General features: G+C 44.7%; 2 long non-coding RNA genes across 3 annotated transcripts in view; one reads left to right on the plus strand and one right to left on the minus strand.

The window, feature by feature from the left end:
• LOC120602720 (uncharacterized) overlaps positions 1-7,716 on the minus strand; it is a 10,010-nt gene extending 2,294 nt beyond the window's left edge. The window contains exons 1-4 of one of the 2 annotated variants that reach the window (XR_005652822.1): positions 7,418-7,716; positions 6,791-6,900; positions 2,593-5,195; positions 745-846 (exon numbers count right to left, since the gene is read on the minus strand). This is a non-coding gene — a long non-coding RNA (uncharacterized LOC120602720). Of the gene's footprint in view, positions 1-744; positions 5,196-6,790; positions 6,901-7,417 lie in introns of both variants that reach the window. The other variant, XR_005652821.1, reaches the window with a different exon arrangement.
• Positions 7,717-8,087: 371 nt separating this feature from the next.
• LOC120602729 (uncharacterized) overlaps positions 8,088-27,569 on the plus strand; it is a 49,251-nt gene continuing 29,769 nt past the window's right edge. Inside the window, exon 1 of the long non-coding RNA XR_005652825.1 lies at positions 8,088-8,316. This is a non-coding gene — a long non-coding RNA (uncharacterized LOC120602729). The remainder of the gene's footprint in view (positions 8,317-27,569) is intronic.

The following is a 27,569-nucleotide window of genomic DNA, read 5'->3' on the forward strand; positions in this document are numbered from 1 at the left end:
TCCTTTCTCCTTCCTCGCTGTGTGTCCATATCAAAGGAAATGGGTAAACACAGTCTTTAAAACTGCACCTCGCAGGAACTAAGGCAGGACATATAAACCGAGCTCCCTGAGCACTCTGGGTCCCTCTCAGTGGCCTTTCCTCTGTCTCTCGCTGTGCCTCTCACTCTGCCTCGGAGAGGAGCCCCCACTCTGTCTGGGGAGTGTCACCCCCTTTCTAATGAACTTTCCTTTTGACTCCGACTTCGGCGCGTGTGCCGAATTCTTTCCACACTCCGCCAGAGGACCCTCTTCTTCTCTGGCTACGGGGCCTGGTCTCCGCGTCACTTGGGGCAGTGTCCCTGTCCTGCATCGTGGTGAACAGCCATGCAGGACACGAGGGTCTCAGTACTTCCGTGCAGTGGCTCCTTTAACCTTCACCACGGGAGGGGCGTTCCCCGTTGGACAGTGAAGAAATGGAAATTTGGAGGGTGGAGAGCTCCTCGGATCACACACTGGACATCCCGGGGGTGGGGAGCAAGGGGAGAGTCTTGCTCTCCCCTTCCGACCAAGCCTTCCGACCCCCCAAATTCTTAACTCGAGACCTTCTGGTATTTCAGGGGTCAACCATAACCACAGCGCTTTATAAAATTTGACTTTCCCTTATCCGCTCTTTTTGTTGTCTATTTCCCATTTCCTGTGAGATGATGACTAGAATCTTTAACAACAAACAAACAAACACAAACAAACAAACTGCTTACTGCTTACAGGCAGCAAAGGGGAGGAAGAAATGGCGCTGGGGACGCGGCGTGTCACCTTGTCAGGATAAGCAACCCTGGGCTTGAGCCGTGGAAAGAGGCCTGTATTTCTCTGTTACAAGGAAGAATTATTGAAAGAGATTCTGCTGTAACCTGTCATTTTGTATATCCTCAAGGTTTGTGCCAGAAAGCAGATAGATCTGCTCCTGTGCACAATCGTTGTTAAAATAAATAAATAAATAAACTTCGGTGCATACCCTGCCTGTTAGAATCGACCCGAGGGAACTGGGAATGGTTAAAGCAAGACAATAAGAAACAAAAACAAAAACAAAAACCCACAAAAAACCAAAAACATAAACTACAAAAAAACCCAGGAAAGGTTACAAAGCAGAAGTGCCTAAGAAAATGAGGGCTCTTCCTATGCTGGGGAAAAGCCAGTTACAGGAGCTCTCTGGGAACAGGTGTTAGGCATCTGATCACGTGATCGTATGGTCACGTGATGGCCCGCGAGCGCTGCCCAGCTTTCCTGTTTGGGCCTTGAGGATGGAGCGCCAGGAACATGAGAAGAAAGAAGAATTTATGGGTTCGTTTCCCTTCTTCTCATCTCTCACTTCTCCACGAGTTCTTCCTTTTGACTCAGCAGGAAAAACAAGCCATGGATTGCCAGCCCTCTTGAAGCAGGCAAAGATAAGCTTGCCCTTTAATTCATCTGCAAAGAGGCTGTGGTCTTTACTAGAAGAGTCTCAGCCAATGAAGGCAGGAGATGAGAGCTCTGAGAGAGTCCTCAGGGAGGAAGTGTCCGAGTTCAAGTGCATGCTTTCCTTAGGCAGAGACAGACCGGAATCGACCTAAGCTCGCACTGAGAAGTGGCTTTCAAAAAGAAAAAAAAAAAACTTCAGAATGTGCCTACTAATTTAAAAACATTTGTCACATAAATACGTCTTTTATTTCAGCTTTAAAAATACTCGATTGACTTTATTTTTGAAATAGTGAAACATTTGCATGGTTCCAAACTCGGAAAGTATAAAAAAAAATACACAGCACAAATTCTCCTTCATCTCGCCTGCAGTTGACTCATTCTGACTTCCTCAGTCCCAGGAAATCACCATTAATTGTTTCTTGTATATCTGACAGGGGTTTATGCTAAATATATTTTGGAAATTTTGTTTGGCTATTTTAATTATTATTATTTTTTTTTAAGAATGAAGTGGAAACCATGCCTGTTTCCTTTATCTGATGACTGAGCTTGAATATTGTAGGGAAAGCCCCTGGTGTTGGCACACCGCCCCCCACCAGGTGCCTCAGGTAGGTGAATGAAGGTCAGGTGGCAAGGAGGCCGGCCTGCTGGGTGCTAAGACGTCAATCTGACAGTAAAAATCACACGTTAGAGCCCAATTTTTACAATACCGACCCCCAACATATGGTTAAATGCTCGTAAAGCACAGAGAAAAATCTCCCCTGAAAAAAACTGAGAAGTGGGTAATAGGGCGAGGCAAGGGTGACGGAAGTAGTTGTCTCCACAGGGAAAACCCTAAAAACACAATAAAGAAAATCGGTTATGACTGGGGAAGTTAGACATAGGTACTGGAGACTTTTTTGTGTCCAGAGGATGTTACTTTTTTTCTTTCCTGATGAACTTTTTCTGAGCTGAGCAGATGTTGAAAATGGAGAACAAGCTGCACGAGGCAGAGTATCCGTGAATGCTTCGGGAAGCTTCAGATTGATCGTGTTGACTAGTTAAACACTCCTATGTTCACAATTCTTTTATTTTTATTCGCTCTGGAATTAGACATACTTACACGTGCAGGTGTTTATCAGTTTGAGTTGATGCGGTGACAAGTATTTATTGAGCACTTACTGTTCTCTCCCAGGTGTTGGGGACAGAGCTTTACAGACGGACGAGGCTCCAGCTCTCATGGAGCTTCTACTGAGACGAGGGCATCAGGAGTCGGGGCAGGTGTCCCTGGTGAGGTGACAGGTAGTTGAGGCCCGTCACGTGAAGGGCTGAGAGTGTTGCAGGGAGGAGGAATGGCCAGTGCGGATGCTCAGGGCTATAGCGTGGGGCTTGTTGGCATTTAAAAAAAAAAATGGCGAGTGTGATGGGAACACAGCGAATGAATGAGACGAAGCTGGAAAGCCAGGAAGGAGACAAAAACAGGTGTATCCGTTCTTTTTTTAACAATTTTTTTTTTTGCTTTTTTTTTCCCACCTCACTAATTCTAGTAATCGTCTGTCACCATGTACACTTATCAAAATAGTATCGACTATCATGATCGATGTTATCTGTTCTTAAAAGACAGTTAAATCACTAAGGTTTTCCAGCTTTTCCCTTCGGGTCAGGTGACCTCCTTCTCTAGCATGTGGTAGCATTTCTGCTGCCTAAAGAAGAAACAATCACTCTCTTTTCTGAACGCTTATAACAGCGTCGGTCACGTGACTGGCACTTGTCTAAAGTCACTCGTGTACATGTCTTCTCTCGGTCAGAGGACAGACTTTTTGAGGGCAGGACTCTTGCTCCTTAAGTGTCTACCACAATCAGCCTTCACAGGTAGGAGGTGCTTGACAGATGTGTGTTGACTCAAAAACACAAATCAGAGATACGTTGCCGAATACTGTGTGGACAGATGGGTCACGTCTGTATGAGAGGTTGTCAGTGTGTTCTGAACTTTATGACTCGATCTTTCTCTGTCCTCCTGTCACAGAAGAGGTGGCTAATGAACGCACCAGAAAAGGCATCTCCTCAAGGTAAGTTCAGAAACTTTTGAACTTTCTTGAAACAGCTGGGATGATTGCATCACCCTCCTGGGCATCTGGAGAGTCCCCTCTAATCACTGAGTACCAAAGAAAATATTCCTGTTTACTTCTGTGCTCACCGGAAGTCACGGTTATCTCCCCAGGTCTAGACCTGTTAGTTTGACGCCTCCTTGAAATTCCCTGCCTCGTTTAGTCTCAACAAATTGCAGGACTGGAATTCAAATGGACAGGATGGAGAACAGGAAGAGGTTTTGGGGTAGGCTGATCTTAGCATTAATTTTTGATGGATACGACAGTAGAGGTCCTAAGATCCCAGAGACCAGAACTTTTGCTGGTGTCTCTGTGCGTCCCCTTAACATACCCCTCATCGGTACAAACTCCCCGCAACACGCCCCGTGCGTGGTGCAGCCTCAGACACGTCCCATCCTCTTTCAAGGTCCCGGCACGCATCTCACCCTCTGCCTGGGGACCACTGCATCCCACGCCCTCTCCTGACTTCATCCTATTGTTCCCGATGTGAAGCTGTCCTCATCCTCAGCACATCCCTCCTGCAGGCAGAGCTCGTCCCAACCCCCCTGGGAGCTGACAGCACTTGCTTCTTCATTTTCTCAGTTTTTTTTTTTTTCTATAAAAATCATCTCCCTACCTACCCCAATGGACTGTGTGCTTCCTAAGGATGAAGATTTCTCTTATTCGTCGGTAGATGATGAACTTACTCATTTTAATGAACTCACTCACGTTTAAGTTTTAAATAGAGTATAACAGGGCCGTGCCTCGAACCCTCTCCTTTCAAACCTAGATTTCAATAACGACAAAGTTTTAGGTATATTAGCTGTCTGCCACCCTGCCCGGCAAATCAGTCACACCTCTGTTGTGCAGATGACCGGACTTTGCTCTTCTGAATTAGTAGGCAGCCTTGAAAAGCAAGTGGCTCGTTTGGTGATTCAAACCAACAAAAGGACATCACCGTTTTGATTAACGTCTACCTTTGGACAGCTGGATGATGTTAATTCATGTCACCAAAAAGGTTGATTCCTTCGGCTGTCGACAAGCAGGGCAGAGACGGGGAGAGGTCATGGGTTTTCGAGTCTCAGTGTCTGGGTGTGGACCCTGGCTCCGTGCTGGCTGGGCAGTGCCATGTTGACTGTGGTCAAATGAGCAGGAAGTGACTGAGCTCCCAGCGTGTTGGAAGGGTGACATTAGAAAATTCATCTAAAGTACCAATTAAGTATCCGGCACACAGCAGCTCATTAAATCTGAGGGAGTAAACTGACAGCCTGAGGGCTGAATTTGCCCACCCTAACTTTTAAAATGTTGACTTTGAATGGCCCCTCAGAGCTCTCCAGTTTGTGCCGGGGCCGGGCCGGGGCGGGCCCTATCCCAAACAAGCTCCGTGTTTCGTCCTCAGGAGTAGGCAATATTTATTACTCTTATTTTCCGGATGAAGAAAATGAGACAAGGAAATATCTATTTGAGTATATTCTGTAGCTAAAAGCTTCTCGTGGGTCCCAAGGGAGCCAGTGCCTCTCGAGCTCATCCTACTAGAATCCAAATGAGGCACCTTCACATGAGCTGGTGTAGCAGAGTGGATATAAGTGTGGCCTCTGGAGCCAGGTTCAAATCCCAGGTCTGTCACGTGCTAGTTGTGTGACCTTGTGCAGGAGAAGAAGACCTTTCCCTTCTCCCCTTCTACATTCTTTGGCCGGCCTAATAATTAAACCGACATAAGACAGATTAACAGGAGAAAAACATTGCATAGAAATATGAGACTTAAAGAAGTGACCAAAGCATGCAGCTTTTATATCTTTTAGACAAAGAAACTATACATTTGTGAATAATTGACAAAACAGAGGCGTTTGGGCTTGGGGCAGCTAATGAGTGGAGAAGTAACAAGGTTTGTTTATACAGCTTTCTCAGCCCTGGATTCCCGTCTCTGGTGATAAGGATGTCTCTACTTCCTGGTGCGGGGCGGGTACCTTTCTCGGGGAGAGTTATCTCCTGTTTTCAGGGGGAAAAAGGAGGGTCAGAGTGTCCTTTCCCGTCTCAAGGTCTGTGTTAGCTGCTGCAGACCCAGATGCCTTCAGGGAGAAGGGAGGTGGCAGAAGTATAAGAAGCAACATGTGGTTAGCGGGAGACAGGATGAGTAACAAAATACCTGTGGCTTGCAAGGAACTGGATGGTATGGGATTGTGTAAAAGTATCCAAATGAAACAGTTTTTAAAAACCGTGTTGACCAAACGGATTGGCTTGGCTCTAGTTTGTTTACTTGCTTGGTTTCTGGAGTTATCTGGGTCTGTTTTGTAGCTTACAACCTTGGAAGGCCCAAAAGAAGTCAGTTGTACACAAACTCACCCTTTCTAGGCACAATGAAGTTCTTTGTAAAATTGATACACCAGCAGGAAAAAAGCCCAGACGAGCCCCTCCAAGTTCTAGGTGCAAAAGTGTGGCGTTTCAGCCAAATCCTATCTTCCGCATTACATATGGTTTAAAAACAAACAAACAAACAAGCAAAAACCCAACTCCCCAGAGCGGCACCCCGCATACAGAAGACTCTTTTTATGTCTGTGCCTCTCTGCATAACCTTAGGCTGGGGAGACAAGGAATCGTGAGGTTCTGCAATTAGGTTTTATATCACCTGCAAATTTAGATGGCTATAACACCAACTAAGCACCACTCCAGATAATTCTACCAGGAATCCATTTTAAAAAGGCCTCGTTCTTATATAAACTTATATATAAAGCCAGTGGCCTGTTTCTGTGACATTTTAGGATTCACAGACAAGGAGGCATGGGGGTGGGCAGCGTAGTTGCAGAGGGGGCTCAGATTCTGGCACCTAAGACCTGTTTGTTGGACCAAGTGGGGAGGACAGGATGACAATAGACATTGATTCGAATAGGATTTAGGGGCATGGGTAACACTGGTAGGAGGCCCAAGCGGACCCTGGAGGTCTGAGCAGGGTGGAACACAGCCATATAGAATTCAGGTGGGTGACACTTCTGAGTCTAGGCAGGAAACAGGAAGCAAGCACTCACATACCTGGATGCCTGGTGGTGACAAACAGGGTCTTAGCCACTGGCTTGGGTATCAGGCAAAGAGGGAGGGCTCCAGCTTCCATGGAGAACCAGGCCACCTACTATGGGACTGAGCTACATTCTATTTGCAATCCCCCCCCATCCCACCAAGTAAGCATGTCATTGATGTCGCTATGGAAACGGCATTCACATACCAGAAATCTATTTTCCACCTGAATTTTTGTTTGACTGCTTTGTTTTGTTTTGTTTTTTGAAGGAGGTAAGACGTACCTGATTTTAGAGGTTTGTCGGAAATCAGGTCCTCAGCCCCACTGACATGGGGGAAGCCAGAAAAGCATCCCGTCTCTGCCTTTCGCCAATCGAAAAGTATCACGAGCTTTCTGATAATTAAGAAAGTCATCACTACTAACTTGAACTACTTTCTCCAATAGGAAGAAATAAAGCTGAGCTCCCTGACACCAAGAACAGGGTGCAGTGATCAATTTTATAACAGTGGCAAAGACGAATTATTCCTCCCGCTGACACTGTTTAAATATTTCTCACTGTGAAACTGCGTGTCTCGGTAACATCATCACTGCTGGGTTGAGATCTTCCCTATTTTGCAACTCGACTTTCAGAACGAGTATATTTAGGAACTATATTTATAAACATTCTAAATTTATGGCCAACAGGCTGGCAGGACGACAGCTTCGTTCCCCTTCCCCCGACCCTCGTCACCATTACTTACCTTTTTTCTTAATTCAAAGAGCTAAACATAGTTTGTTCTTTACCTCTTTCATTTTTACTTCATCAGTCTCTTGCTAAGTTAGGGAGTTTTGACTCAGGTGACTCACCCGATATGTGTAAAAAGAAACAAAGCACCTTACATTTTGCTAAGTGCTTGGGACGTTGGATTACCTGGGTTACTTTAACTGTACAGAAGGAGGTTTCCTCCTATCCTGCTCAGAATTATCCAGATCAGCGCCCCGGTTTTCTGTTTCGGCAGTGGGGAATGGCTGTCCCCCCGCCCTTGGTGGAGGCTGCGGGCCAGTCCCTTCCAGCTTTTACGTAGGTCGCCTCCGCAGCGTCCCGCGCCTCCCCTGGCAGCCCCTCGCAGTTAGAGCTCGCGCAGGCGCGCAAGCGCTAGGACCCGGAGGGACGCGGAGCCGGGCCGGTTAGGGAGTTCCCCGGCGGACGCGCTCCAGGCGGTGGGGAGGTGTGCGCGGGGAGTGGGACTGGGCGTGGCCTCGCGGCGGGGGTGGGCGTGACCACACGGCGAGGTGGGCGGGGGCCCGCGCGGCGGGAGTGGGCGTGGCCTCACGGCGGGCGGGGCCCGCGGCGAGTGGGCGGTGCCGGGGCGCGGCGGGAGTGGGCGGGGCCGGCGCGCCGCTGGGCCGCGCAGCTGCCGGGCGGGCCGGGCTTTAGGGCCTCGCTGGAGCCCGCTTCGCAGCGCGCTGGGCGGGGTGTGCGGCGGGCGGCTTCGCGGGCAGGCGCGGGCCCCGAGGCAGCGGCTGCGCCCTGCGCCGGGGAGGAGCCGGGGGCGAGCCGGGGGCGGGCGGCCGGCGAGCGGGGGCTGGGGCCGGAGGCGCGGAGTGCCGGAGGCGGCGGCGAGGACGACGACGACGACGACGACGACGGCGGCGGCGGCGGCGGCAGAGCAGGCTCCGTTCGTGCGCCCGCGGGTGCGGTGAGGGCGGGCGGCCTGGCTCCCCTTCTCCCCCGCGCGCCGCCGCTGCCGCTGTGATTGGGTGGAAGATGGCGCTGGGCGGATGGAAATCCTAATGACAGTCTCCAAATTCGCCTCCATCTGTACCATGGTAGGTGCGGCGGCCGGGCCCCGCTCCCGCTCCTCCCCGCGGCCCGGCGGGGGCGGTTGGGCGGCGGCGGCCGGCGAGCGGGCGCCGTGCTGGACGTGGCGGGGCCGGGCGCCGCTCGCCTGCGCCCCGGGGCTCCCCTGCTCACCCCGCCGGCGGCGCCGGGCGGGAAGGTGGCCCCGGGCGGGGGCGGGGGTCCGCGGGCGGGAAGGCGGGGTCGCCCTGCTGCCCGCACCGGACGGAAGCGCCGCTTTCCTCCCCGGGTCTCGGGCATCGCCCGCTTCCCCCACCGGGCGCCGGGAGGAAGGGGGTGTGTGTGTGTGAAGGTGGAAACTTTAAATAAAGTGCCCTGGAAATGCTCCCCGTTTGCACTCCCTCTGAGAGGAGGGCGCTTTCGCTTTCCCATCCGTGTGTCCAGGTGGCAGTCTCGTCTTTGGGAATCCACGTTGACGTTGAAAACAGCTCAAGCTTCCTGTCATTTGTTTACTTCAGCGCCCCAGGCACATCTGCGTGTGGCTCGAAGTATTTCTGGCCAGGGACCGACTGCGAGGGTTATCGTACGTGTTTTATTGGGATTTTTAAATAGACGCCAAGGGCAAAGTGCTAATGCCTGTTGAAAAGTCCCGAGTGAAGCAGGACGTGGGTGCATGTAAATCTCGGGTGTTTTTGTGCTTGGCCAGGATCGCAGTTTTCCATACGGTGGGGCGGATTCGTTTCATTAGCTGTTTGATGAGCTTAACATGTAGGGATCATCACTATGAGCCATCTCAGAGAAAGTTAATTCTTTGCAGCGTGGGCCTAGTTCATTATGCCGTTAAAGACTTCTGAAATCTTTCCTTCTGTTTTGACTGGCTAGCCCTTTGTATGCACCCGACTGCATGTAGGAGATCCCCAGGCGATCTTTGATGATTTGAGGGTGGTATATTTTAGGTACCTTTTTTTTTTTAAAGGAGTGGTGAATCAGATCCAGAAGATGGCTTTAGAAGCAGATTCTATGCTGCAAGCTGATGCACAGTATAAAAAATGGCTGAAATCAGGTGGGATTAAAATCTACGGTATTAAAGAAATCAACGGAGAATGAATCATTGGAAAATCCATTTCCCCAAATAGATGTTATTTATTTTTTCCCCTCACAACTTATATTTTAGGAAGCATTGGTATTAAAGGAACTACGTTCAAATGATTTCCGAGGGCGATTTGGATGTTATTTGTAGATATGACAGCTATTGTCTTATCCTGTTTCAAAAGGAATGTGATAATTAAGTCTCTGAAAGTGATAATCTTCCAAATTGCCGAGCTACACAGATTGTCAGGTCATAGTTCATTGTCAGAGTCCAGTGCTTCGGGAACGATGCGTTACTCTTTACTAACCATTCATTCCCTCAAGTATATCAGGTATACATTTGGCACCTACTGAGTGCTAGAGGTTGTGCCGAGTGCTGGGAATACAGCAGTGATCAAAACAGTCCTTGCTTTCATAGTGTTTACATTCTCGTTGAGGTACACACAACCTTCAAATGAACGTGTTCATAAATATGACACATGCCATAATCAGGTTAGGAAAAATAAGGCACGGAGATTTGCCAAGTCCGACATGAGTAAGTGGGATTCTGATCTCAAGAATGTCAGACTCCAAAGCTCTTCTACCTACTCTGGGCGTTAATTGCGCCGGACGTGTGTATGTGGTTGGCAAATACAGAAACGCCAACCAGCGCCTGGCCAAATGAGATGGTTCCAGCAGTGATGTTAAAATTGTGTCTGTATTTATACTTGAATAAATCCTGACGTGCTTCCGAAGTAATGCTAAACATCTCAGAGTAATCTGCAATCTTATCCTTTAAAGAAAACTGTAACCCACCTTCTGAGAATTACAAAATTGACAAGAAGAACAGTTATTTCCCTCTGTGCCTTTGTAGATTCTGTTTTGCTAGGCATTGAACACATTCCCCACGCTACTTGTCTGTGGAGTTCATACCTGTCTGTCAAGCAGGTAGCCTTGCTTTTATAATCTTACCCTGTCCAACCCCAGCCTCTGTCCCCTCATGTAACTTCGCTGCATTTTTGAAACATAATAGCACTTATCTCATGTACTGGCTAGTATATTTTTCTCTTATCTGCTTTTTAGATTGTGCAGGCCTTACGGGGAAAGACTATCATTTATATCTGTCTTTTGGTGGAGCACTAACTTCTGCGTACAATAAAACGGTTTCCCAGAGTCCTCCATTTCTCCTGCCAGTCAGTATCTGGGGGAAGTGAGTTAGGTTAAGCATGGACGAGATGGGGGGGGCGTGTGTGGAGCCGTGAGGAGGGGCTGCGCCTCAAGAGAATGATAGTTCTCAGAGAATCAGCAGCTGTGAAAATATTTATGATGAATTGAAATTTTATTCTATAATAACATTTACATAATTTTCGTTGTTGTTGACATAAGGTACTTGAGCTAATTGGCAATACTTTCATTAGGCTAAGTAACTGTTAACAGTAAATCTTCGGAGATGTCTTATTCTAGATGTATTCACTGTTCTGCTTAGCTGTGAAAATTAGTAAAGTTTTTTTTCCTTAAGTTAGCCTGATGCAAATGAGGGATTATGTTTAGATTGCAGTGAATAAGTTTGCGAAGGTATCTCTAGAAATGTCTCTTATTATTTGTCCATGAAAAAGTACATTTTCAGTATCACATGGTGTTTGTTTTGCCCTTCAGACCGGGGCCTGGCACAGAGAAGCTACCTAATATTTAATATTATACTTAATTATTGCGAAATAATGGGAAAAGTGACCGAAACAGAGAGAGAGGCCTGTGCTTTGAAACTGAGGTGGAAGTTATCGAGCAGTTTCCGGGGGCCTAAGTCTGGAGAGTGCCAGTGCGGGTCACGGCTGTCGCGGGGAGGCAGGTGTGCAGGTTATAGTCTCTGTGAGGGTCTTAGACGTCATGGGTGGGGAGGGGGTTGGACAAAGGGCACTCCCTTGCGGGGGAAGGTGGCAGATCACTGTGGTAGATCACGACCTGGCTGCTTGCCCGTCCCCAGTCACAGGGGTGAGAGAGAGAACGTGCTATCAGTGAGGCCAAGGCCACAAGTTAGGCCACAAGTCAGTGGGTCTGACAAGTTTACCCCGAACAAGCCTGTACCTAGCACAGCACCCTGCGCGTGGCGAACTTGGAACTGCTTAAGAAGAAAAGTGACAGGTCAAGCTGGCTGTTTGTTTGTTCCTGGGTCTCACCAGTCGCTCAGTTAGGGTGAGGTGTGTGTGTGGCCAGGGCCCCCCAGAGAGTAGGAAGAGGGAGGAAGCACCTCGGCTCGACAGCCTCCTCTCCCGTAGTCAGGACATTACATGAAATAATACAATCCCTTGTTCTGTCACAAGAAAGGAGGCGGATGACATGGTATTTTACTAGTAAAATATTTAATTAATTTTTATTAATCTTTTATTAGTAAAATAGTGCTGCAGCGATAGGACTATTCAAAATGAGTTGCTATTTTACAAATTTTTGCTGTTTTTACTGTAAATGTTAATTTAAGAAGGATGAAAACTTCAAAAATAAGGAGTCTTCTATCATACAATCGTTGGTTAAATGCTGATAAGGAAGATTTAGCATGTATTTGAGGAGGCTTTGTGGAGAGAATGTGGAGCAGAAGTGTGATCAGAGTTTCATTTAAGCCTGCTGATCTTTCGAATTTGGTTAAAATACATTTTGGACAATAAAAACCGTATACTGTTATTATAGAAAGTTGGGTAATATTATATAAGAAAGATATTGGAAACTTAAGGAAGAAAATAATATTACCTTCCAGAGCATAGTTTTTTCTTTTTAAAAATACTTAATCGAGCTTATGCCCCAGATAAAATCGGACATTTCAGTTTGCCCCATGAACGATGGTTTTGTTTTAAAATTTGTACAATTTCAGGATAAGTTTGCACAGTCGAATGTTTTAAAATGATATGGCAAGATTGTTAACTCAGGAAGACTCAGTGATAGGCTACTACTGAGTCCTTGACGGGTTATTTAATGATTATTAGAGGATAAAGTTACATAGTAGAAATGAAATTTTATAACAGACGAATTTATTCTGATCTTAGACACTTATTATCACAGATAAAGGTAAGACCATTGGAATTTAAAACTTTTAATGTGCTTAACAAGTTTAGTTTTGACTATCGTATTCAGTTAGTGCAATGTGTATAAAAACTTTGGTCTTATTTTATATCATGTGCCTTTGCTTCCTTTCTGGTGGTTTTCTCCTTCTCCCTCTGGCTAATCTTTTTATAATAGATCGCAAAGTAGGTTAATTATCTACGCTGCCACAGACCATGTGGCCATTTTCAGCCCGACTTTGTCACATGTCTTGTTTGATTCTAGGCTTTTTACCAGGCTCCCAGACATCGAATCCACCTCCTTTTTGTCCCAAGGCCTTTCTTCCTTTAAAGTTGTATTTTTTCTAGCTCTCCTGAAACTTTTATTATTTCAGGAGATTATTTAAGTATTAATTCCTTTCCAGAGACCTTCTTTTTCAGATTTAAATAACCTAATTTTGTTTCGATTTCTCTTTTTGTAGCTCAGTTTCAGAAACTTTATGTAGTAATTTTTTATGTATCGTACAGCATGGTATACTAGAAAGAGCAGGTGGACCAGAAGGTAAATCCTGGTCCAGATTTTGACTTTTAGATCTGTATGAGAAAGTCTCTTAAAACTTTCCGAGTTGATTTTTCTCGTGTAAAAAGGATTGGACTAGACATTCTTTAATAATATCCCTTTTATGTTTGCTTCCTTCTACATCTAACTCAATGCTCTCTGATCTTTTCAGATCTTATAAATGATTATTGATGTCATTTGGGGAGCTCTAGTCATGTTGTAGGTTGTATGAGGAGCGCGGAATTAGACATAGTTAAATATGAATTATGCCTGGTATTCTAGTTTCCTTTTTTAGTGTTATTGAATTTATGGAAAGTTACAGTCCAAAGTAAATGTATTTTTCTTCCTTTAGAAGCATTTAGTGGAGGTTAGCGATGTCACCATTTTATTCATTAACAGGCTAATTCATAGCTATTTACTCAGTTTTGACTTTTTTTTTCTTTTTCAATACCATTTAGAAAAAGATTTGAATTGGTTCCCTTTTTTGACATCCCACATTTCCCTAGCCATATGACCTCGGACGAGTCACTGCCCTGTGCCACAGTTTCTCTCCTGTAAAGTAGGGTAAGATAGTATCTAGTTCGTAGGGCTGCGCCGTGCCTTGCCCCCTGGCCCATGAAATCTGTCTGTAGCAGCGGTGGGTGGCAGCGATCATTATCCTTCTGAAGGGGTCTGCTCTTCTCAGAGTGACGAGGAGGGCCGCTTGGTACTACTGGTTAGTGTTAGTTAGCTCACCAAACAGTAGTGACCAGAGTCGAAATTTGTTTTATGAAATAAATGCACTATTTCGGTTCATTTTCATCATAAGAAACATTGGTTTATTAGTAGTCTGTGCCTCTGAGAAAGCTCAAATTTATTTTGAAGTTAAATGAATTAGGTTGTAATGTTACCAGCTAAGGATGTAGTTGTCTTCTCTCTGTTTTGAATAGTTTGTAGGAGGAGATTCTATTCCTTTTGTCTAGGAATGAAAACGTTCTAATTCGTGACATTCTCAAATAGGTTTTACCAGTTTAGATAACTTGGGAATACTACTTGTAGAAGAAAATCTTACCGTATTTTTCATACTTAAAAAAAAAGCACAACTTTTTGTCGTTGGGATGCGGTGTGTGTGTTAAAATCAGCTTCACCCCTCATTTCCTTTGTTTCCTGGGGCCGTGTTACTGCATTTAATTCCCTTTTTTTTTTTTTTGCTTCTGACCTTGACTCTAGGCAACTTCCAGGGCACTCACCCAGCTGCTTTCAGGTTCTCTCCCCAGCTCATGGGCTGGGGGAGGATCATTTAAATATCTGTAAAATACTTTAAAGTGTTGGAAGGAAAGAGTAAATGCTAGATATTATGAAGAGTTGTGAATACTCAGTCCCAGTGTTGTTGAAAATACCTATACGTAAGATTTGATCATTTAAAATCTTATGCACAAAACTTGTATTAGAAGGAGATGAGGGAGACAGTTTATATACATAATTTATTTTGGAAGACAAACCGAAGTCATTGACTGCCTTCACCGAAGTACTCAATGAAGAATTTTGCGATAAAGTACAAGATATTTAACATAGAACGTGATTAAGCGAGGTTCCGTAGCACGTCATCATCCTGTATGTTCACTGGCTTATCCTCTTCCGTTGCTTCTATGTGAGAAAGATCATTTTTCTAAAAATTTTGTGGTGTCTCCAGCGCGATGTATAATAAGTTTGCTCAGCAACTCCGTCAGTAGTAATGCACATGTCTAAAGCTGCATGCCGATAACAATTTATTTCTAACTTAGAAGTCGTGTTTATTTCGGTGATAACTGACAGGTGTTCTTATTGAAATGCTTCACAGGTGTAGGGACCTTCCATGCACTTCCCTCTTGTGAGTAGTGGTTTAGGTTGTAGTATTTTTGGGAAGAAGTCTGAGTATTGTTGCCTTTGATTTGATTTTCATGCTTTTTATTTTAGTGACCTAATGAGCCTTCTGCCTGGTAGTGAATAAGTGTTTTTCATCATAGAAGGGGGAAGGTTTTTTCTTAAGCTAATAGTGATGGTTTTTTGTTTGTTTGTTTGTTTTGGTAAAGACTGCCTTTTTATATTTTTCAGTATTTTCTTTTTTTTTCCTCTCTTTTTAGTAAGTACTTTCAGGAAGTATATTAATGGAGCCCTAACTTATATTAGGGGTTGTGGGTTCTGAGAATTCCAAGGTCTCCACGATGGGCTCTGGTCTTAGAGAGCTTCCTGTTCAGTGTGACCTCTGTGGGTTATAGTCGTGCTGAGAACGTCATTCTTTTGGCCCCTGGGGCCCCGGGAGGTATCTGGATTGACCAGAGACCCTTGACCGGTCGCATGCAGGCGAGAAGAGTCTTTACCTGTATGTGCTCGTGGGCTCTACGGATAGTGTTTTCTGCGTGTGCCATGATAGAGAAGGAGGTTGCCAAGGAGCCTGGCTAGACATACAAAGCAAACGAGGGCGATGAGACCGTTTCCCACGGGGCGGCCGCTGATGGGAGCGGGGTGCCCCTCCCCTACGCCGGCTCCGTCTCCTGGACCCTGCACAGCACCCCCACCCCGGACCAGTGTTATGCAGTTAGGTTCACACATGGCGTTCGGTCGTTACATCTCTACAGTATAGGTCTCCCACGCCTTTTGGAAATCACAGTTTATCTTGTTGGAGAAGTGAGGTTGCCCCTTGGCCTTGCCCAGTTCCCGCGTTTTGCCGAGTGCACCCCCTTACTGCCACTTAACACATACGGCTCCTGCGTGTCTTCTGTAAGCTGGGAGACGTGGACTCTTGACTCAGGTTCCTTGTTTTGCTTTGCAGGGGCGGAACGGGCGAGTCGGGGGTGACGGGGACAGAAAGATGTCCCAGGCGATGCGTATGTCCTGTCCCATCACACTAGGAGGCGCCCGTGTTGTCTTTTGTGACGGTGGCGAGGCCGCCGGCTGGGTTTCAGCGCTGTCCGGGGAGGCTTCTGCTCCGCAGTGCACCCCAGCCTTGCCCCCGATGATTTTGAGGGCCCGTTGGTAATCATCGCCCAGATCCAGCATTTCACTAGGGCTTCAGAATAGAGTTTTAACTGCTTTTATGAGTTTTTTTTTTTATTAAAAAAAATAGTCTAAAACACAGAGAGAACGTAGATCTATTTTTCATATCAGTTTTAAAGCTGCGTAGATGTACTATGCAGAATATTTTCATAATCGTACTCCCAAAATAATAAATTTCGTCTGGCTTAACTTTAACATAAAGTTTAACTTGATCCTACCTAAACATAATTTTGTGATATTACAAATAAATAAGTACATGGGGTTCTAACGAAAATTCTTGCATCTGAGCTGTAATTAATAAGACTTGACTGATACTATGCTAATGCTTGACAAAGTAGGTTTTCTTTTATTTTCCATTTTGAACTCATACTCACTACTCTTGTTATTAAAGCAACTTCAAGTTCTTAAGCACGTGATTCAGAACTAGATGCACTCACTTCTGAGTTTCAAATTTTGGGGCTGTTAGAATACGCTTGTTTTTATTTCTAATGTTTAAAACGAACCCAAAATTTACGTGTATTAGTTTCCTATTGATGCTGTAACAAGTAACCACAAATTTAGTGGCTTAGAGCACTATAAATTTATTATCCTACAGTTCTGGAGGTCAGAAGTGTGAAGTGGGTCTTACTGGGCTAAAATCCAGGGCCTTGCGAAGGCCCTGGGCTTGTCTCTTTCCAAGCCTTCTCCTGCTTTTGAGGCTGCGCGCATTCCTTGGCTGGTGGCTGCATTGTACAGAGCCAGCGTGGCTGGTCAACCTTTCCCGTACTACGTGGCTCTGACCTTGACTCTCCTGTGGTCCTTTCACTTACAAGGACCCCTGCGATTACACTGGGCCCATCTGGACAATCCAGGATCACCTCTCCATCTCAAGGTCAGTTGATTGGCAACCTTAATTTCCTTCATCATGGGACCTAACATCGTCTCAGATTCCAAGGATGAGGACGTAGACGTTTTTAGGTGGGGACTGTTCGTTTTGTGTTAAAACAGTGTGTTACCGGTCCACAGTCCCAGTGCCCTGAAAGGCCAAAACTCAAAATGTCCAAGTTTAGAGTAAGTATTTTACTGATGGAGATGGCAGCAGCCGAGAAGATGGGGACCCTAGTGGTGCCTCAGACGCATCTTTCTCAGGTGCAGAGTGAGGCTTCTTTTATGTGAAGGGAAGGAGGAGTGGGAGAGGCAGGAGGTGACCGATGACCGCGGACATCTGGGCACCAGCACGGGTCCGTGGAAGACCAAGAAACCTCTTTGTCCCCGGTGCGTTGACCCAGTTGATTTGAGGCTGGTGACGGGGCTCCTGCAAATCTTGGCTAAACAGTCATTATTTCGTACATCTCTCTCCCATCTCCTTGGGAGAGGCACCTCCTGGCAAGGGGCTATTTCTGTAAAAACTTGAGCTGCAGGCAGAATTCCTCTGATGATTAGCATGTCTGTATGCGAGAACACAGCAGGCCGGAGCAGGACGCGGTCAGGCCGAGCGTTCCACTCCTCACTTAAAAGTCAGCCAGCATCCTGGTGAATGTAGAAAATTGACCCCTGAGATGCTTGGAATGAGTTTGGGCTTGTGGTGTTGTATTGGAAAGACGCTGGAGTGGATTCGTAAACACGTGCCTTTTGTACTTAGTGGATGTCAGGGGGTAGTCATTATCCGTTAGTGTAGGCGTGACGAAGTGTGATTTTTTAACTTCAGGGACGGTTAGCACACCGCCAGTATCAGCAGGAGCTTAAAGATGCAGCAGGGCATTAAGGAAAATTAGCTACTAATACTTGTACGACTTTTGTTAAGTTCGTAAATAAGTAAATAATAGGCTTTGTAGCATGAGAGGTCACGGAAATAGATAAAATGGATAAAACCTGTCCTCTGCGGCCTTGCTCCACAGAGACTGCGTAAAGTATATTTTAGGACTTTACAAATACATCAAACCCGTTCGTATTTATAATACTTCAAACGGTGGTTGGGGTTCATTAAAAGATAGTCTTTGGGGTTTAGGGAGAAGACTTAGAACGAGGCCGTGCACCTCTGCAGGAGGAGGGGGTGGAAAGGGCACCAGGGAGTTTTCTTAATCAAAGTAGAAAGACGTGGAGGTGTCTGTGCGATGCGCGGTAGAGACTTTCCTGCTTCAAGACACTTAGCCGAGGAAACTCTAACTTGAGCGTTGCCAAATCCCAGACCATTTTCGTTTTGCAGTTACTAAACGATGACCATAGTGGGATTCGTCATCTCAGTAAACTTAAGAGAAAGAGATTGAAACAAAATTCCTGGACGTTTAGGGACTTGATTTTTCCTGTTTAGCTCATGGGTCTAGAGAGAGGAAAATCAGAACAGGAAAGACTCAGAAGAGACGTGGTAGAGAAGAGAAATAAGACCGAGTGCCGGGCCGGGCGGCCACACGGGTGGTTTCTCAGAGGAGGGGCACAGGTCGAATAACGAGATCTGTCACCCAGGCGCCAGGTCACAGGAACCGCAGCTTCTCGCTGCCGTTCGTTCTTGCCATTTCCATTTCTGGAGTAGTTTATCGTTCCTAGATTTTAAGAAACTAGAAAATACATTCTGTCACTTTATACGTACGTATACCCATTTTATCTACACAACTGTACATTTAGCTTGAAGACCGTGAAAGTGAATTCGAGGTTTGAGTACTACAAGCCTTACCCCCTATTCGTGGCATTATTTTGATAGGTATTTCATTGTTAATGTTATAAACTCAGCAATACATTGTTATGGTTAGTACCATCTTTGTTTCCTAAGCCCACTATAGATTTGCTCCCGCCCACCTCTTCTGTTATTATTCGTAAATATATTACACATATGTTACAATCATATATGATGGGCCCAGCGGTACTTCATAGGCATACCTTTTATGTTATACAGTTGCTTTTTAAATCATTTAAGAGAAGACGGGAGGGGGAGAAAGTCTCAGTAGTGTTCACCTTACAAGACTCTCATTTCTGTCTGAGTCATGTGCTTGTAAGGTGTGTCTGCTAGCAAACGATTGTCAGCTTTTTTCGGGGGGGAGGGCAGGGGAGTGGGGGCGGCATGAGGCGAGGTGTCTGGGAAAGTATTTCACGGGTTTGAAAGCTTTGACAGCTTTAGTATTATTCTTGGTTAGTTTTTTCTTTGAGTACGTCGCCCCACGGCCTTCTGGCCGCCCCGTTTCTGCTAAGTCACCTGTCTTATGGGCGTTCCCTTGTATGTGACGTTTCTTTTCTCTTGTTGCTTTCAAGGTTTTCTTTGTTTTTTGACTTTGAGCATTTTTATCATCAGGTGTCTGTTTATGGATCTCTTTGTTTTCTGACGTATATATTCTTAATTCTGGTTTATGTTAAATGCCCATACCTTTCAGTTGGAAATGTTCTTTTTTTTTTTATTTTGACATTTTAGTTATAGCATCGTTCGTCAACTTTGTTAGAATGATTACATTAATTCAGATTTGTTATATCTCGACTGAGAATACATTACTGTAGTTAAATATTACAGACATTCTTATAGAAGCCATTCATAAGAAAACTGGAAGCAAACTAAAACGAAATAATAGCGTGAATTCCTTTCATGAGCTGTATATTGTGCCCGGATGTTAGTTTCACCGTACGGTTCACCCCTGAACGACACCGGGATGAACTGTGCGGGCTCGCTTACACACAGATTCTTTTTCAATAAACATACAAGCAGCCCTCCGTATCCTTGGGTTTCGCATCCACAGGTTCAGCCAGCTGTGGATCAAAAACAGTATTCTCAATCCACGGCCATGAATCCGCGAACAGGGAAGGCCAGCTGTGTGTTCTGTGCCATTTTATGTAAGGGACTTGAGCATCCATGGATTTTGGTATCTGAGGGGTGGCCTGGAACCAATCCCCTATGGACACCGAGGAATGACTGTAGTCAAGTTTTTGGAGAGTCAGAAGTTACAGGCAGGTTTTTGACTGCACCCTTAACCCTCACATGGTTCAAGGGTAAACTGTATGTTTATTCTACAAACAAGATTGTTCGCTGCTACCTCTTTGAAAAGGCATTGGAGCTGGAGTTCAGCTGTAGGATGAGATATTAGTTCCCTGTGGCTTCTGTAACAAATATCGCAGACTGGGAGGCTTAGAACAGGGAAGGTCATCGTCAGACGGTTCTGGAGCCCAAGAGTCCGAATTCAAGGTGTTGGCAGGGTCATGCCCCTCGGAAGGTGCTAGAGAGAGACCCGTTCCGTGCTCTCTCCTGGCTTCTGGCAGCCCCAGGCATCTTTGGCTTGTAGGTGGCTGTCTTTCCCCGTGTCTGTTCACATGGTCTGTGTCTCAATTACCCACTCATACTGGATTAGGGCTCACCTTAATAACCTCATTTTAACTCGGTTACTTCTGTGAAGACCCTTTTTCTAAATAAGATCACAATCTGAGCTACTGAGAATTGACTTCAATATATCTTTTTTTTTTTTGTGGGGGGACACAGTTCAACACATAAAAGATGGGTTAAAGGAATATTGCCATCTTAAGCCCTTTCAGAAACAAGGTAGGGACTTAAAGGTACAGTATTTTTTTTTGTGAAGGAAGCACCTGTGCCCTCTTAGATGTGGATGCGAGGTCACACTCTGCTCGTAGGGCCGTGCAGTGATATTGTCATACTAAAATATATTAGTGGCTATGTCTGCGTGACTCATAGGTACTGTACTTCAGCGATCCCCAGACTTTTTGGCACCCGGGACCAGTGCTCCCATGAGAATCTAAGGCCTGATGATCTGAGGCGGAGCTGAGGCGGTGATGCTGGCGCTGGGGAGTGGTCGCAAATGAAGGTGAAGCTTCGCTTACTTGCTGGCCCGGTCCCTGACAGGCCTTGGACGGGTTCTGGGTACGCGTCCAAGGTCCAAGGGTTGGGGGCACCTGCATATCATTTTTAAAGGGGAGTAGCAATTGATTAGTTTAGGTATCTCTTAAACTAACTACTTTAAATACTTCTAACCTCACTTGTAAGCCAGTGTTGGGGCTCCATCCACAGTGGTGGAATTTTTACTTAATTTTACATGAATAATGGCTGACATTTTCTGGACGTGGATGTAGTTAGCTAATCGCTCTGTTTTTCCCTCCTCTTTCTAAGTACTCCATTCCCTGCCTTCCACCCTCTAGCCTTCCACAGCTATGCAGTCTTTTCTTCTAGTTACATGGGTCCCTAATAAGAAATTTTATTGTTTTATTTACTATAAAAGGAATAAATGTGATGGTCGGAAATATATAAAGAAGCTAAAAGTCACCTATAATGCATCGATCAATCAGTTCGTGTGTATTATCCTGGTAAAATTACATGCGAGCATGATTTTTAGAACAAAATTTGGATTTTTAAAATATCCTTTTAACTGTCCTGTGAATGATAGGAATTATTAATGCTAATGCTCTCAAGTCAGATTTTTTTTTTTTTCTCCTATTCTGTAACCTCTTAGAGACCAAGACGTTTATTTTCGTTGTTTCTCATTTTCTCTATTGACAACAGAAGTTTAGTCTTACAGATTTATAGAGCTTTGGGGTTACAAGGGACCTTTGGACAGCTAGCCCTTTTATAGTGACACGTACTTCAGGGGAACTAACGCGAGGTCATGATGTTCCACGGCGATGAGCAGATTCTAAATGATCCCCTTCAGCACAGTAATTTCGATTGAAGTTATGTAGGAGCTAGTTTACGTTATTATTAATTTGCCCTTCCTTCTGAGAAGCTACCAAACTGGAATTACAAGCATCAGAAGAAAATGGTTATTCAGGAAGTTTTCAACCAACAGATGAATTTCCAAAGGTTCTCTTTTTAAGTCGGTTAATTATTGGAGCTCATTATTCATTTTCCCATAAATTCACTTACTGAGCCAAATGGACAAGCTGTGTCTTAGCAGTGATTGTGACTGTAATTCAGCAGCATGTGGCCAACCGTTCATTTTTCCAGAAGGACACTCCCCGGAGAATAACCTTGCACCTTCTCGTTCTTTGCGGGAAGCCCGGCCTCTGGGGAGCAGGGCAGGGAGGGTAGTGACGGGAGCGTTGTGTTGGACACAGACCCTGTTCGCGGTCCCCACTGCCATGTACCAGGTACAGCCGCGGGCAGATGGCCTCAAACGCTTGCGTTCATTCGGTCTATACTACGGACCGCAGATAAGCCGTACGACAATTAGGTGGCACTGGCCGTGGGCCTGGCACTCATCTAGGCTCTTTACACCCACGAACTCAGTTTCCACAACAACTCCCTGGGGTTGGAACCGTTGTCTTTCACGGATGAGACGACAGAGGCTCAGAGAGCTGCAGGAATTTCCCCCCCGTCCCGTGGGAATTGCGAGAGGAGAGCTGGGATTCGGGCCCTGAAGTCTGGGTCCAGAGTCCGTGTGTACAGACCTGGCTGCCTGTCCAAAAACACCGCTGAAGGGTCATCGGGAGGAGTAAATGACAGCGCGAGCCAGGCGCCCCGTTGGGTGAGCGTTGGTGCCCACCTTCAGCTTAGGCATCTGCTAGGAACCCTGCATTTTCATGACCGTGAACACGTCATCACAAAGCATGACTTCCCTGGATCAGCAAAAGAAGTTCCAGTAACGTCGTACCTCTCCTGACCTACACGTTGCTTTCTTACCGCGGGAGAAAATCCGCAGTCAGAATTTAGGGCGGTCTCAGGGTGCGTGGATACGGGAGGGGCTGTGTCACCCTATGTCGGGGATCATCGGGGACTGGAAACTCCCGACACATCAGAGCACTTCTCCCCTCTGGGGATCAAGGGTCTTCTTTTTGTCATGTCGAATTGTACTTACCTCGTCCTTGATTTAGGTTCTAATGAAAAAATTTAACCTTTAGGTTAAAAGTTGTAAACATATTTGATGAAGGAATTGAATTTTCGGGAATGATTTTAAATAGACCGACCCTGATGGATCGTCTAAAAACAAGAGCATACTTCTATGTAACAATTCCGTGTTCTCATCCGAGGACGGTACTAGTAATTTTTCAATATTGTCTAATGTTTAGGCCACTTTCCAGTTCCCCAGTTGTTTTGAAAATGTCTTTTAGGATCTTTTGTTTTGAGTAACAGTCCAGTCAGGGTTCATGCCGTACATTTGGCGTTATGTCTGTGAAGTCTTTTAAAATCTAGAACAGTCTCTCAAGTTCCTTTTTTTCCTCTGTCACACTGACATTTTGAACACACAAGGTAGGTTGTCTCATAATGACCCTTTCTGGATTTGTCTGACTGTTTCTTTGTGGTACCTCTTAATTTGCTTTTCTAGCCCTTGTATTTCCTATAAAGTAGAAATTAGGTTATAGGGCTTGATTAGACCGAGGCAAAACATTTTTCGACGAGAGTAGTTCATAAGTGATGCTATGTACTACTACATTAGGGCAGCATGTCACGTGGAACATGATGGCAGTTGTATAACTTACAGTGATGCTGAGTTCGAGCCCCCGATTAAAGTGGAGACCGCCAGATCTCTTCATTTTAAGTGAAATATTTTACTTTGCAATTATCAGCTAATAGGAGGTGTTTGGCGCTTTGCCAGTGTCCTGTTTGAATGATTTCTTCGGGTTTTGCAAAATAATATTTTTCTAATTCTGTTATTCCTTCCATGTTTATTAGCAGGCATTCCTCTATGAAGAATTTCTCCCATTAGGGGGAATTAAAGTATAATTCTTCCTAGAAAGGCAGAGTAAATGCTGCCATCCATGAGTGGCTTCTGGAGTAAGGGTTCGCTCTGATGCTCCCCACCAGCGCTGTGAATGAGTTTTTCCGCCTTTATCGTCCTTTTGCTGTCTTTTCTGCTTTCAGTATCACGATGGAGTGTTTTATAATCAGTTGCAGTTGGTTTGATAATTACAATCATTCTTTTTGATGCTCAGATTATTCTAAATGTTGCCAGTGACAGCCCCTCACTGGCTGCTACTGTGACTTTTGAATTTACAGAAAAGTTTTAAGGATAGGACAAGGAACTCCCGAATATCCTTTACTCAGATTCACTGATTTTTTGTGTGTCGCTGAATTTGCTTGGCAAATGTTCAGCTCACATGTGCGCGCGCGCACACACGCACACACACACACACACACACACATACACACACACGATTTTATCTGAACCACTTGACGATAAGTTGGAGAATGGGGCCACTTTACTCCTGAATTCGTCATGCGTTTCCCAAGAACGTGGATGTTCTCGTGCATAAACACAGCGTAATTAAAAAAATCAATACTATTATCTAATCCATAGTCCATTTTTAAAATTTAGTCAGTTGTCCTGATAATGCCCTAAATGAAATTAAAGATTATCATGGGGTGTATTCATTTTTTTAGTGTTCTTTGATAGCGGTTCCCCGGCCTTTCTTTGTCCTTATTGACGCTGATATTTTCGAGGAGTACTAGCCAATCATTTTGTATCCCATCCCTCGATTTGAGTTGGGCTGATTATTTCTTCGTGATTCGATTGAGGTTATGCATTTTTTATTATTTTATTATTTTTTTTAAGCAGGAATACCAGAGAAGTGATGCGTGCTCTTTAGGAAGCGTATGATAATACCGATTTGTTCTGATGTTGGTGATGTTAGCTTTGATCATTTCGTTATATGGTTTTCCACCCAATTTCTCCACTATCGAGTTACTGCGCTTTACTTTGTAATTAATTTAGAGGGAGGTACTTTTGATATTAAATAAATATACTGTTCCTTATCAAGTTGTACTAGCTGGTTTTAGGACTGTCATTCATGTATTTGTTGGCATTCTGCAATGAAGAGGTTCCACTTTCTGTTTATTTCTTTATGGTTTATTTATAGCAGTATGGACTTTGCTTTTGTTTAATGGATTGTGATCCATTATAATTATTTTTAATTTTGATGCTCAAACTGTCCTTTGCTTGGTCGGTCGACTTCACGCTGGCCCCTCTTTCCCTTTGTCGTGTCTTCATCATTCGAATGCTTTGTAACTTTCTGACATAAGATGTTCTAGGTCGATCTCGCACTTTTTCTTTCTCCAGCCGTGCAGCCGGCCATTTCTCTGAAGTGTCTCGGTTCTTTTTAGTGGAGAATGGCATTTAGAAACGAAGACGTGCTCATTGCTGCTGGGTATCATGGTTTAGGCTCTTTAAGTGGACCCGGCAAGTAAGTTATTTTTTAAATTAGTTCACATCGATATTTCCAATCAAATTTAACTTTAGAGTTTTTTTCTGTGAATCTTCTCCCTTTTGTAATCCGAATAGCTACAGAAGGCTTTAGAGAAGTTCTCGTGTGGCATTTCTGAAGTTCAGTAGTAATCTGTAGTTTTAGTGTGTTTTGGCTGAGTAGACACCGTCACCTGACTTGGAAGTAATTGTGAAATCTGCTGATCTCTTCTTGTTAGAGCAAATGAACGTTTTGCAAGTAAAACATTTTAATTTCAAGTTAAGATCTTTTAAAATGACTTAATTATATCTACATATTGCTTCATTTACATGTGAATAAGAATAGAATTAATCAAATTTCCAGTCTTTTAAGGATTCAAAATGCTAATTTTAGTATCTGTAAAATTAATATCTAAAAAGGCTCTTTTGAAGAGAAACTAGATCATGTAGGTAAAGTACCTGCCCATGGCCCATTGTAGACACTGAGTAAATGGGGCCTCTTATTATGATATAAATGTTATTGTGCCCTGTTTTGCCCATAGGGACATAAAAAGTATTAAAGATTATTTGATTAATAGTCTTTATTGATGCAGATCTAAGGTTTCATATTCTAAAACTTCTGACTTTCTATGTGTTTTCATAACTGTACTGATTTGCTTAACATAAGTGTAAACGTCAGTGAATTTTCAGACTAAATACACCTATGTAACTAGCGCTAATTAAGAAACAGTATTATCAGCGCTTCTGATGCCACGCCTTGTTCCCTCGTACGCTACCCACCATCTTTTAAGGGGCTGTTTGTGAATTTTTCTAATTTTTCTCTGTTATGCCCAACCTAAAACAATGTATGTATTAAAATAATTACTCAGTTTCTGAGATTAGAATTGTAATAGATGAGCAAAACTTTAAGAGGGTTTTGTAAATAGCTTTTTACATTGCACATTGCGATTTTTTAACGCAGGTACAACTAGTAATATATTTTGCGTAGGAAGTAAACTTTTAATTTGCATTTTACCTCAATAAAGGGTAATCAGTAGAGCTTTTTTGAGGGACTCGTTTATTAATAGTCTGTGAACAATAAAGGCGGAACCCCAATTTCTTTTTTTGGAGGGGTAAGGTTGACTTTGTGTCCTCTATTCTAGCCAGTACCTAGTGCACATAGGCCACAGAAGAAAATGTTTTTAAAATAAAAATATAAATAATTATAGGCTAGCACCCGATACATGGTTTCACCTATATTTATTTGTATCCCACCTACATAAAATAATTTAGAAGTTTCAGGTGTTGCCAGCTTACATGAGTGACTGTTTTTGAAACAGTTTTATACAAGGATGTAGCATAAGCTGTAGGACACTTATAGGGAGATGACATTTCCATTTCGGCATAGAGTAAGGCAGGCTCTGTTGTGTCTGCGTCTTAAGGATTGTATTTTGATCTGTATGCTGACCTTCTTTGCCGTACAAATCATCAGTCCGGGAAAAGTCCAGCAAAATGTTAGTTGTAATGATTAGAGAGATGAAGTGTTTGCAGCCGGAGCAAATTGCACAGACTGCGGTATCTTGCCTGGAAACGTCAAAATTAGTGTATAGAAGGTGATGATAAGGCTGAATGATCATTTATCGTCTAAACCGGGGCATTTTGGGAGAGAAAAGGTATACTGTTAATTACGCCATGACAGCTGGCACACTCTCCAGGCAAGCGGGGACATTCGATCTCCTGTGACAGAGTGAACATGGATTCTCTGTCATATCCGAGAGTTCTAGAATTTATATTTCTTGAAACTCGAGAAGTAATAGTAGCACAACTAAAGCGGCCGACACTACACAAACCGTGGCAACTGTTGAGCTTTTGAATTGAAAATGGGAGGTAGAAGTTGTACTACTTTTCTAGGCCATGGAACAAATCGTCACAAAGTTAGCAGCTTATGCCAACACCACTGATTGCATGATGGCTTCTGCGGGCCCTGTGCTGGCCAGAGCTCATTTCTCGTCCACAGTCTTGACTGGCTGTGGACCTGTTTCCAGACTCACTTAAGGTGCCGCGGAATGTGTTGTAAGACGGAGCGAAGGTCCAAGGCGCCCTCTGCCCCGAGGGACTGCTTGCGACACCTCCGACAGCTCCCGGCCACACGGCCTCTGCGTGAGCCCTCCCGCGGGGCAGCGTCTGCACAGCCAGCGTGAGTCAGAGGGCGGCCTGCGGGCCGTGCAGTCGCCTGCCGTGGAGTCACGGCCCATCACCTCTCACTTCTGCTGGGTGGAAGCATGTCACAGGACCCGCCCACATTCACGGGGGACACTTCGATTTCTGTCCCCCACGGTGATGCAGTCACAACAGCTTGTCAGTGCGAGGTCCCAGTGTGAGGTTTAGTTCTCGCCTCGTGCGGTAAAGATCTCACTCGTGACGATTTTATATGAAGGGATGTCTCTTTCTGAACAAATGCGGTTATTATCTTTATCACTTATTTGGCAGTTAATCACATATATTGTTTTAACCAGCCTTATCTTCTTTATTATAGGAAAACTTAAACGTATTAAGAT

This window comes from Pteropus medius, unplaced genomic scaffold, assembly GCF_902729225.1.
Source record: "Pteropus medius unplaced genomic scaffold, Ma_sr-lr_union100, whole genome shotgun sequence".
Classification (NCBI taxonomy): domain Eukaryota; kingdom Metazoa; phylum Chordata; class Mammalia; order Chiroptera; family Pteropodidae; genus Pteropus; species Pteropus medius.